The sequence below is a fragment of the Pongo pygmaeus genome, chromosome 5 (assembly GCF_028885625.2).
Source record: "Pongo pygmaeus isolate AG05252 chromosome 5, NHGRI_mPonPyg2-v2.0_pri, whole genome shotgun sequence".
Taxonomy (NCBI): domain Eukaryota; kingdom Metazoa; phylum Chordata; class Mammalia; order Primates; family Hominidae; genus Pongo; species Pongo pygmaeus.
This window is the reverse complement of record NC_072378.2, coordinates 76,080,763-76,093,990: the sequence shown is the minus strand read 5'-3', so window position 1 is coordinate 76,093,990 and position 13,228 is coordinate 76,080,763. Positions and strand designations below refer to the sequence as shown.

At 37.4% G+C, this 13,228-nt stretch overlaps 1 pseudogene; it reads right to left on the bottom strand.

Moving 5' to 3' along the window:
* The window catches only part of LOC129039070 (52 kDa repressor of the inhibitor of the protein kinase-like), a 31,543-nt pseudogene that overhangs the window by 18,068 nt on the left and 247 nt on the right, over window positions 1-13,228 (bottom strand).

Sequence of the window (13,228 nt, the reverse complement as noted above, 5' to 3'; positions counted from 1 at the left end):
TGGAAGTTAGATGACAGATGGAGCTTTGGCTTTAGTTCATCTCACAATATTAGTGCGACTACAGAACTTTCCTGTAGTTACTACCCCCAAAATTCATACTGAGAACAGATACATTTAGCAACTGGCAGAATCCTGCATTCATTCCAGCACCAATGGAGTAATAATTAATTTTGTGGGAAGGATCAGAAGGATGTCCCAAGAACTAACCTTCACCCACATCACTAACAAAGTAAACTAAAAATCAGCCCTGTGTTCCTGGGGGTATTGCAGAGATTATTGCCATTTTCAAAGATTCAAAGGATGTAGATGTGGTGACAGATGTCATTTTCCTATTCAATACATATTTTAACCACTGGAAAACTGAGATGTGTTCATTTTATAAACAACAGCTGTAGATTATGGTAATCTTAATCAGGTGGGTGAAGCCAATTCAAGCTACAGATTTGCTCAGCAAAAACCAAATTGTAAATCAACTCAGTTCCTGGCAGCTAGTAGCAGCTATTAGCCTACAAAATTTTTATTTTCTATACCACTTGGTAAGGATAATCAGAAGCACCTTGCCTTCTTATGTCCATGATAGTAATACACCCTCAATATCATACTTCAAGTCAACAACAACTCTTACCCCCTGTCATTATAGAGTCCATTAAAAATACACTTTTCTTCTCATCTCAAAGAACTTATACTGGTTCATTACCAGATAGAAGTTAGAAAATCCCACAATTCTCAAGAGCCTCCTCTGAAGTAGAAGGCCACTATAGGAGTATACCAAATTGTAAAAAATTTTAAAAGTACAATGGTCAGAGAATTTCTGGTCCCTTAACTGGATAACCAGTGAGGCTTCTAGTTTTGGGGGAAAAAAAAAAAAAAAAAAAAAGAAGAAGGCTCTATAGCAGGTCTAGACTACGGGCAAGCTGCCCTAACTCCTGGACCCTATGATTCATATGGTGGTATGAGCAGTGTCTAGTTTAGATAGAGAGGTTCTGTGGAATTTCTTCCAGTCCCTGATAGTTGAATCATGGTACAAATCCCTAGAGTTTTAGAGTGAGGCCATGCCATATTCTGCTCATAACTATTCTCTATTTGAAAAGTAGATAATGTTAGAAACTCAGTGTTGGATCATGGCACATCAAATAACTATGTCAACTAAACTCTCCATCTGGGCTGGGTGTTACTGATCCATCAAATCACAACATTTAATCTGCAGAGCAGCATCCCACTGTATGACATCTGGCTCCAGCTACTCCAAAAGGCAAAAATAAGCTTCATAAATACTTATGGCCTCATGGGGAGAGGAAGAGAAGTGAAGGCCAGCAATATGGATGGGTCTGCATGGGAATGTGGAGCCAGTTAGAAATGAATAGTTGCTGCATTATCTTTCTAGTTAGGGTAACCCTAAAATACAGAAATAAAAGAGTAGGCTCCCAGTTTAAAAAATTTCATGTCATATGGTTGTTTTATAGGAAGAAATACTCTGAGATACAAATCTACACTTACTCAGATGCAGTGTCTGACTTGGTCAAGAACACATAAAAGAATATTTGAAGATGAGTGTGATAGCACAAGGAGTTGATTGTAAAATCAGATTCACACATATATTTATTACTCAGTACCAACATTTACACATATTTCAGAGGATAATCACTAAGCAAAGGCAGAGATAAAAGCTCTTTATGAGTTCAACAAAGCTGGTCTAAATATCCTAAGTAGCCGTACTGCCAAATGCAAAGGACACTGCTAAGCTTTGGTTATGGCAGCATTCCAGGTCAAAACCAGTCAGACACTTTGAGGCATGTTAATTACATTGAACTCCTTCCACAATGGAAAGGGTCTTGTGTTTGTCTTCCTGGGAGGAGATACATATTAAATATTTATACCTCCTTCTCTGCCCACAAAATTTATGACTGCACTGCCATTTCTAGATTTAAGTGATTCCTTGATAAACTGCAGCAATATTACCTCTAAAAAAGGAATTTTTTATATGGTGAAGAAAGCATGGAAATGTGCTTACAGTGAGAGTATTAGCTAGTCTTAAATATCTACCAACTCCAGGAGCAGTTGAATTGATAGAACAATGGAGTGGCCTGTTGAAGCCTTTGTTATTTGCCAGCTAAGAAACAAAACTGAAAAAAAAGAGGCATTTCCCAATAAAATATGAAAAATGTCTTAAGCCAGGAACCAATATAGGACATTATTCCCCCAAATTCAGAACTGATGGGTCGGAAAACCAAAGGGTACAGGCCAGAATGGCTCATCCCACTGAAATTTTTTTTATTCCTTGCCTTGCAACCAACCTTGGGCTCAGTGGATTTAGAGTACTTATTCCTCAAGAGAGAAATGCTTGTACTAGGAGACACAATCAAAGATCCATTAAATTGGAAGTGAGAATATATCTATTATCCCTTGCTCCTGTAACAAATTATCACAAATTTAGTGTCTTAAAATAACACAAATTTATTATTTTATAGTTCTGTAGATTTGATGTTCAACATAGATCTCATGGGGCTAAAATTAATATACCAATAGGAATGCATTTCTTACAAATGCTCTAAGGAAGAATAATTGTTTCTTAACTGTTATGATTTCCAGAGGCTACATGCATTCCTTCACTCATGGTTCCTTTTGTCCATATTTTTTTGTTTGTTTTGTTTTGTTTTGTTTTGAGACAGAGTCTCACTCTGTTGCCCAGGTTGGAATGCAGTGGCGTGATCTCGGCTCACCGCAACCTCCGCCTTCCAGGTTCAAGTGATTCTCCTGCCTCAGACTCCCAAATAGCTGGGATTATAGGTGTCTGCCACCATGCTCGGCTAATTTTTATACTTTCAGTAGAGACGGGGTTTCGCCATGTTGGTCAGGCTGTTCTTGAACTCCTGATCTCAGGCTATCTGCCCGCCTCAGCCTCCCAAAGTGATAGGATTACAGGCGTGAGCCACCATGACCGGCCCCTTTTGTCCATTTTCAAGGTCAGCAATGCTGCATCTCTCTAGCCACACTTTCATAGTCACATTTCCCTCTGTCTCTCCTTTCTGCCTCCTTCTTTCACTTTCAAGGACCATTGTGATAACACTGGACTCACTTAGATTATCCAGGATAATCTCACTATCATAAAGTCAGATTATTATCCACTTTAATTCCATTTACAACCTCTCCTGTGTAACCTAACATATGTAACGATTCTGGAGATTAGGATATGGACATCTCTGGGGGAGACATTATTCTGCCAACCACAGTGTACCTTGACTATTTGAGGCTCCTCCTGCTGCTAAGCAGAAACTAAGGTCACTTAGTTAGAAGTGGTGATTAATCCTTTTAGTCAAGAAGAAATTACACAATAGACTCAAGGATTACTATTTCTGAGATCCAGAGGATTCACTAGGTTAGCTTGTGGTACTTCCATGCTCAATAGATAATGGAGAGCTACAGGAACTAATAAATACAGGACCACGAAGGACTTAGATCTTCTGTGAATAAAAGTTTTAATTATTCCGCCAGATTGAAGAGCCAACCAGTCAACATGCTAGTAGAGAGTACAAGAAAGACAGAAGGGATTGGGGAAGCAAAGAGCTATTTATTGACTTGATCCTTGAGACAAACTACATTAAGAGTGGACAATAGCAGCTATGTTTTATGTAAATTGATCATTTATTCCCCTCCCCCTTTTTTCTTCTAGTATATCTGAAGAGTGCAGGTGGCCCTATTATATTAATTTAAGTAAAAGGTGAGATTAAAACTTGTGATATCCTTCTGTGATGATATAACTGTGTTTTCTTCTTGTTAGATAAGAATTGTGGCTGATGGACAAGAGGAGTAGATATTTTCCATTTGTCTTTGATAGACACCTTTCTCCAACCTACTTTGTGCTCTGAGAGGTAACATCTATGAACTGCCTCATCTGGGCTCCCCTGATGTTTGAGTTCAGACAATGAGAGGCACCAGCAGGAGATAAGAGGACAGGAGGAAAGACAGGACAGAATATTTACTCCCTAATTCTTCTCCAGCAAGTTGTGACCGTGACTACATTTCTCTGGCTATCATCACAGATTTCAATGAAACTGCATAAACTCTCTACCACAGCGCCTATTATTACATGTTCTAATAACTCTTTCCTCCCCTTGCTCATTCAGGTTCAAGGATGGGAACAGCTTTCAGCTGTTGCTAGTCCCTTTGCATTTTGGCATCCCTTATGATTTTCCTAATCCTACCTACCCCTGTAATGAGATAGTATCTTCATTTAACTCTTTCTGGCTACTCTTTTACTATACCATCTGTTTCCTGCCTGAGTGAGACATATGACAAATGCCTATTTTAATGATGTAAGCCAACCCACATAGACCTATCTTTTGATCTATTTTATCTTTCTCTCATTCTTTTTCTTATTAGTGACCTTTCTTCTGTTCCAGCTCCTGTTCCTGCCCGTTCTCCTTCAGCTATCTTCGCATAACACAATAGAAATCACAGGCCACTTTTTTTTTACTTTGCAAAATACAAATATAAAAGAAAAGTAAAGGATTCTTCTTCATATATAAAATGCAGAATGCAGTGATTAAGATAAGGGTTGGGAATTATTTACATTACTGCCTGAATCTTCATTTTCCTCGTTTTACTATAATTAAGCAAGGTTTCTGGAACTCTAGTGCTGGTCAGGAAGGAATAAGTCTACTACAGCCTATCTCTCCCATTGATTACAACTGAAACCTCTGGACAAAATACAAAAAGGAACTAACTAGCTGAGGACTCTGAAAAGTTAATAATAACAGGCATATTGAGGAGGGAAGTCAATGCCTGAAGACTGATTTATAATAGGGCAAATTTTCTGGGCTTTTCCTCCTCTTTTATTTCAGCTTTAACCCAACGAGAGTCCCAATGCAGTCTCATATGCAGTGGAGCAGGGGCAGCAAAAACACAGAGAGAAACTCTGTCTTTCTGTCCAGAAGATTAGAGACGGAGGTCCTTGTAAACTAGAGTGTACAGGGTGAAGTGCCATTTTACTTTATTTTTGCACTGTCCCAAAGGCAGCTACCCAGTGGTGGTGATAGATACACAGGCACCTAAAATCCTGGGAGAGAGCCCATCTTTCTGACCAGAGAAAGATGGCTTCTTTGGTCTGAAGAATGCAGAAAGGATTCCTGTATTTTTTTTCTCTCTCTCTCTCTTTTCTCTCACTTTGTCCCAAACAGATCTGATTCTGACAGAACGGTGGGAGCAGCATAGGTGGCTGAGCCTCTGAGAGAAATCCCATCCTTCTAAACAGAGGACTGGGAAAATACGTCCTGGTATCCAGAGATTATGTGGGACATTCCAAAGAGGAATAGTCAGCAAAAGGTATTTCCTACTCTGCTTTGAAACGACACAAGTCTTAGGCTCATCTCCAAGCTATGGAGGTATAACACACTACAAAAAGTAGCATAGCTAGAGCTTTAATAACCGAACTGACATTGAAACTATCCCCAAAAGACCAAACTTGTAATCTAAATACAACATGACGGATCATCTGTGACATAATGCAACATTCTCTGAAGAATTTTAAGAACACCTAGAGTCTTAAAACACAATATTCAAAATGTCTAGGGAGTAATTCAAAGCTATTCAGCATTAAATAAAACATAATATGTGATTAACTCTAAAGGGAAAGAACAGTCAACAGATGTCAACCTCAAGAAGATCAGACAAGATCTTTAGATCAACTACAATATTCATGTTCTGTAAGAAAAAGGTAAATACTTTAAATGGATGGAAAGATAGACGTCCTTAGTGAGAAATAGTATTGTAAACACTATGTTTTAAAAAGCAAAATGGAAAGATTAGAACTAAAAATAAGTTATCTAAAAAACAATAGAAAAATAAAATTAAAATTTGCTGTCTCTACTAAGTAACAGAATAGATACAACAGAGAAAAAGTTAGTGGGCCTGAAGATAGATCAATAGAAATTATCCAGTCTGAATAAATAGAAAAAAATTAATGGAAAGAGAAACTCAGGAATTTGTGGGACAATAATGAATGATGCTTTATATTGTATCATCAAAGTTCTAAAAAGAGAAGAAAACGTGCAGAAAAATTATTTGTAAAATAACCATAACTACATCAATTTTAGAATATTTTCATTATCCAAAAAAGAAGGTAAGTACCCTTTAACAGTCACTCTTCATTTCTCCCAATCCCCTCAGCATTATGCAACTACTAACTCTCTGTCTCTATAGAGTTGGCTGTTCCAGACATTTCGCATAAATTGAATGGTCCAATGTGTTGTCTTGAGTGACTGACTTTCACTCAGCATAATGTTTTCAAGGTTCATCCATGTGGTACCATATATCAGTACTTCATTTTTTGGTACCAAACTAATATTCCATTGTGTAGATATACCACATTTTATATATCTGTTCAGCAGCTGATAGCCATTTGTGTTGTTTCCACTTTTTGGCTATTATGAATAATGTTGCTATGAATACTTATGTACAAGTGATTGGTGTTGCTATATGTTTTCATTTCTCTTGAGTATACACCTAATTGTAGAATTACTGTGTCATATGGTTATCCAGTATTTAATATTTGAGTAACTGTCAAACTGTTTTCCAAAGAAGCTGTACATTTCCAAACAAAAGCATTTCTCCACATTCTTGCTAATACTTGTTATCTGTATTTTTATTATAGCTATCTTAGTGTGATGAAGTGGTATCTCGTTGTGGTGGTCATTTGATTTTTGACAAAGGCAATTCAATTTAAAAAATAGTGGAGCCGGACGTAGTGGCTCACGCCTGTAATCCCAGCAGTTTGGGAGGCTGAGGTGGGTGGATCACCTGAGGTCAAGAGTTCAAGACCAGCCTGGCCAACATGGTGAAACCCCGTCTCTACTAAAAATAAAATTTAAAAAAACCTGGGTTTTGTGGTGCATACCTGTAATCCCAGCTACTTTGGAGGCTGAGGCAGAAGAATCGCTTGAACCCAGGAGATGGAGGTTGCAGTGATCCTAGATCGCACTATTGCACTCCAGCCTGAGCGACAGAGCGAGACCTCGTCTCAAAAGAAAAAAAAATAACACATATATTTGCACACAAACATATACACAAATGTATACCCATATATACACATCATAGGATTACCTTTAGAATTAAATTAACAAATTTATCTAAAGCATTTAGCACAATCTCTGCTAATGCATGCTGAACAAATGGTAGTTTTAATTATTGTATATATCTTGCGGAAAATAACTACAACAAGCTAGAAAAGAGACAAATAATAAAAGGATTGAGAACTCAGAGCTAGAAAATGGAATTAAAAACAGATGTGCACAAGTTACTTGGATATGTTAACCATTTGGGGAGTAGTTGCAATGTCATGTCTGTGTCAGGAACTCATTAAAACATAACAAAAGGCGACAAGCCTCCCTTCTTTCTCAGCAGAAATCTGCGGAAAAGCCAGAAAACAAAGTGCACTTAAGATTGTGTAAAGTTAAGGGATCACTATCAGTCAGATCATCTCAAAATGCCCAGGAGAATCACTAAGATTTATAAGTATAAACTGATGCAATTTCCCTCATTCTGTACAGGCAGTCCTGACTACAATTGATAAGATCAATTTTAATGAAAAATCTTTCAACTATCCAGGACAAGTTAGTGTTAAACCATTCCTTTTCACTGTGAGAGAAAAAAATAGAATCATTCTACACAACTGACCTCATTTTTTTTCTGCATATGTTATCAGTCCCAGTCATCATTGTTGCTTTCACAGATCCTCATGAAAACTTGTATTTTTATATTTATATCATTTACATTATTCGTTAATCTGTCTCCCTTATATTTGACTCAAGGATAGAAACTTTTTCATTCATATCTGCTTGATCACATAACACAATGCCTAGCAAATAACAATGAATATTCATAAAATAATGAGTTATAAGCTGGGTGTGGTGGTATTTGCCTGTAGTACCAGCCATTCAGGAGTCCAAGGCAGAAGAGTAGCTTCAGCCCAGAATTCAAGGCTGCAGTGAGCTATGATCATGCCACTGCACTCCAGGCTGAACAACAGATTAAGACACTGTCCCTCAAAAAAAGAAAAAGAATGAATTATGGAGTCTGCTTTATATACATAAAGCAATTTCCATCTTTGATAATAATAGTTGTTCAATATAAATATTAAGTACTGATTATGAACCAGATACTCTTCTAAATATTTGACACAACATTAACTCATTAAATACTTACAACTTTCACTGTGAGACTAATACTATTATCTCTTCTTTCCAAATAAAAGGTATCAGCAAATGTTTAAATAAGTGGCCATTTAATTTTACTTGTTCATAGAGAGCTAGAGCAAAAAGAGTTTGCAATTATTATTTTTTCTTTCCTTTGGTATGTTCCAGCTGCTATGACAGGATACCATAGACCAGGTGGCTTAAACAATATTTTTTTCTCACAGTTCTGGAGGCTGGAAGTCCAAAATTACGGTACTGACAGATTTGATATCTGACAAGGGCCTGTTTCCTAGTTCATAGATGGCCATCTTCTTGCTGTGTCTTCACATGACAGAAAGAAAAAGAGAGCTCTCCGGGGAGTCTCTTTTATAGGGGAACTAGTGCCTTTCATGAGGACTCTACCCCCATGATCTAATTACCCCCCCAAAGGCCCCACCTCCTAATGATGTCCCATTGGGGGTTAGGATCTCAATATATAAATTTTGAGGGACACAAACATTTACTCATTTAGTCCATAACAATAAATATCCTTGAAGAAAAACATGCATTACGGACTTAATATTTTTCCTTTGATACCAGTTCTATTACTCAATTTCTCTACTCTGTCACTAGAGGCACTAGCAGAGCTACAGACCTAAAGCAGACATCCTTTCATCAGGAACCATTTATTTAAGATGTGTTGACAGGACACCAATTTTACTATGGGGGCATAGTAAATAGATTGGTTTTCAGATTTTTTTCAGAGTTCAGATATGTGTTTAAATGAGATTTTAGAAACAAGTTATTTTCTTGAAAGAGTCCAAATAATCTATAGAAGTATGAGAACCGTTTACATGCTTAGTTCCATACACGTCATACAGAAGAGAATCAGCCTCTTTTTTCTCAACATAGGGACTTTTAAAGCTGTAGTGTTGCTTCTGGTACACTTCTCTCACAACAGCATTCCCTCCTCTTGTATCATCTTTTGTTCTTTAATTGGTGCAATAGCTGTTGTACTTCCTGCATTCAAATATCATCCCAATATGCAAACACTGTATAAGGATGTTTTATACTTAATTATTGAAAGCTTTCGTTGTTCTCATATCTCAAAGATATACCTCATCTGTATATCTTTGTGTCTTTTACACTTTCTCTTTGTAATGCATAATCCATCTAATGCCAGAAATCTACTGACTGCTAACAGAGAAGAAATTTATGATCTGCTGAGATTTGGGGGTTGTTTGTTACTACAACATGAGGCTATCCAGCCTGGACTAGTATAGCACTTACCTACAGAAGAAGATAATTATAAATGAGTCGGGAAAAAATGACAGAATTATTCTAAGGAAATTATCTTCTGATCTGCTCTAATATCAGTTCTGATCAATTCTTCCAAGCAAATGATTTTCTGAGTGTCTACTAAATCTAATAAAGCATTTAAGAAAATGACACAAAGTCAGAGATTTGCTTTAACATATGTCAGGAAATAAGTTGACACAGATGAAATAAGTGTGCCAAAATCTTGATAATTGTTAAATCCAGGTGATGGCTATTCCTTCTACTTTTAAATATATTTGAAAATTTTTATAAAACAAAATTGGAGATGAATCCTCAAAAAGACATAACTGAAATATAATTGATATAAAAAGTTGTAATATGTTTATTTTAATTGGTATGAAATAATACTTATGATGATGAAAAAAACTGTACTAAAATAAGATTTGCCGAGGTTATTTCACAACTGTATGAAACATATACTACAAGGCACATATAATCCCTTTGTCTTTTACTGACCTAAATAAAATACACTTCAATATGATTTATCAGTTGATTTTATAATTATTAACTTGGCATAGTGATACTGTTAATGAGTAGCTATTCTGGTGACTGGAAAGATTTCTTTAAATAAATGTATTGATATTGTATCATAGTCAAAACAGCCCAGGCCTTGGAATAAGAAAGACTAGAATGGCCAACAAATATTTATTATGACTTCATTTGGAATCCACTGAAGAAATGGCTATGAACAAGACTAAGTACATGACCTTAAAATATTAACATTCCAATGGTTTGCGTCTCGTAATTTGCCACTAAAAAATTCTGTAACCTAGGGGAAATAGTTTAATTTCACTGGGGCTCAGTTTCTTATCTAAACAATGAGGTTAATCCTGGTTACTTTATAGAATGGTAGAAATTAAATGTGTTATAGTATGAAGCACATAACACAGAGCCTGGAACACACCAAAACTATTTTTACTTCGTAATTTACAGATAATTCCTTTACGAGTTTTGTTAGCATAAGGAAACATTTTGAATCTTACTACTTGTTGCTGAATTAACAAAATGAAATTTCTGGTCCAGCAAGTTGAGAAGATACGTTTTTTTAGACACTGCCCAAGTTTATGAGACTTTGCATAAAGTCAATAAGTAGTTGCTATTTCTTAATTTTTTTAATTAAAAGTTCTAAGTGCAGGCATAGGAAACATCAGAAAATTAAAATTTATCTCCATGCTCAGCCACTTATGTCTTGTTTCTGAGCAAGTAATTAGTAAAGTTTTTTGTGACATTATTTAGAGTGACAGGTAAGCTTTAACTCAATTACCATGTTATCTAGGCTACTTATGGTGTATCCTCAGGGGAAAGTTCTCTATTGAAAAGTTATATGAATGCTTTGTTTTCATTTATTTGAAATTCTTGAGGAATTTACTTGGTGTTTGGATATCCATAATTGCCTTTCTTTAACCACTAGTTTCTGGTGGCAGTTTCAAAATAATCATTTCACATAAATGTTTCACATAAACAGTGCCCAAAATAGGAATGAACAGTACAATAATAATTAACCAAAGATTTCTTCAAATATTGTCAAACATATGAATAGTTGGATGTATCCAAATGACTCATTAAGGCTTTTAGACCTAGTTTCATTTAATTCATTTCAATTAAATCTTAATTTTAAGTAGTTCTAAGATTTTCCTAGATTGCCACCAAAAAATGGTATTATATTTTGCCTGTCAAACTGATACAGGAGGGAGGCAGGAAGTGCTGGGTAGAGAAGGGTGGGTCCCTGGCAAGGGCTCCACCCCCGGGCCTGTGCCCACAGACCTAGGTGAGGACAAGCAGTTCAGTTTCCCTGCCCAAATGTTGCATTTCCCAAGGCCACCTTGGCCCGCCACACCCCTACTCCGTGCCTATAAAAACCCCCGAGACCCTAGTGAGCCCACACACGAGCGGCTGGACGTTAAGAGGAACACATGGGCGGAAGAAGACACAAGTGGCTGGAAGAAGACACAAGTGGCTGGACGTCAAGAGGACACGGAGGGGAGCATGCCTGCAGAAGAGCACACCAACAGAAGCTGGCAGGCCAACAAGCCATCCACTGGAGGAACAACACAGAGTTTGTCCAGGTAGGTCAAAGGAGAGCTCAGGCTGCTCAGCAGCCCAACTCCAGCGGAAAATCATCTCCCTTCTGGCTCCTGCATCTGCTGAGAGCTACTTCCACACAATAAAACCTTGCATTCATTCTCTAAGCCCACTTGAGATCCGATTCTTCCAGTGCACCAAGGCAAGAACCCCAGAATACAGAAAGCACTCTGTCCTTGAGATAAGGCAGGGGTCTAATTGAGCTGACTAACACAAGCCGCCTACAGACAGCCAAACTAAAAGAGCACCCTGTAACACATGCCCTCTGGGGCTTCAGCTGTGTTTACACTGTGTTCACCCCTAGACACTGCCGTGGGGTTGAAGCCCCACAGCCTCCCCATCTGCCTGCTCCCTCTAGGGGTTTTGAGCAGCAAGGCACCAAAGAAGCAAGCCACACCCTCATTACATGCCCTGTGAGGGGAATAAGGGAATATTTCCCGTTTCAAAACCAAGGCAATCTTCTACTTTTTATAAAATAATACTTAGATGTTGTTGCTAAATATATTAACTGGGTTGAAACCTGAGTTGCATCTTTATCATTTTCTATAAATATAGTAGAACCAGGTGGATAATTATTTAATTCTATTATACATTAAGTATAAAATTAAGAAAAAATGTATCCTTCAAACCCTGACCATTAACTTGAGAAACAGAGTTTCAGAAATACTGGTACATTAGCAGAAAAATTAATTTTAGATACTCATTGTAGCATTGCTAATAATTATGAAAAAGTTGAAACAATATAAGTATCTATCAATAGGTAAGGGGATAAATAAACTATAACCTATCCATATATAAAATATAGAAGCCAAAAAATAAAATAAAATACAGAAGCCTCTTTTTTTCCCAAAGCCTATGTGTATATATGTATTTTTTGTGTTTGCATTTTTAAATGTTATTGAGATATAATTAATTGATATATAGAAAATAATACTGATATGATGTATCCATTTTGATGGGTTTGGACACATACGTATTTTTATCACTAACAAGGAACTGAACATATCCAAACACCTCCAAAATTTCTTTTGGTTATTCTGTGGCTTTGTTTTTGTCTGTTTGCTTGTGCTAAGAGCACTTAACATAAGATCTATCCTCTTAACATTTTGAAGTGCACAGTACTTCATTGTTAAGTAACGGTACTACCTTGTACAGTAAGTCTTTCAGAACTTATTCATGTCATGTAACTGTAACTTTATACCCCTTGAGCAACAATTCCTTATTTGCCCCTTCCCCCATCCCCTAGCAGCCACCATTCTGTCCTCTGCTTCTATGCATTTGACTGTTTTAGATACATCATGTAAGTGGAATCATACTGACACAGGATGAGAGCAGGCAAGTGCTGGGTAGAGACGGGTGGGGTCCCTGGCAAGGGCTCCACCCTGGGACCTGCACCCATGGACCTAAGTGAGAAAAGGAACTCCTGTTTTCACGCCCCAATGTTTCATTTTCCAAGACTGCTCTGGCCTTCCATGCCCCCAATCCTGTGCCCATATAAACCCAAGATCTTAGCGGGTACACACACAGCAGCTGAATGTGGAGACTAGCAGACCAGCCGACCAGCGAGGACGGAATGACGCAGCAGAGAGACGAGAACGGACATCTGGAGGCCAGTGGGAGTAACTAGGGGCAGTCGGAGA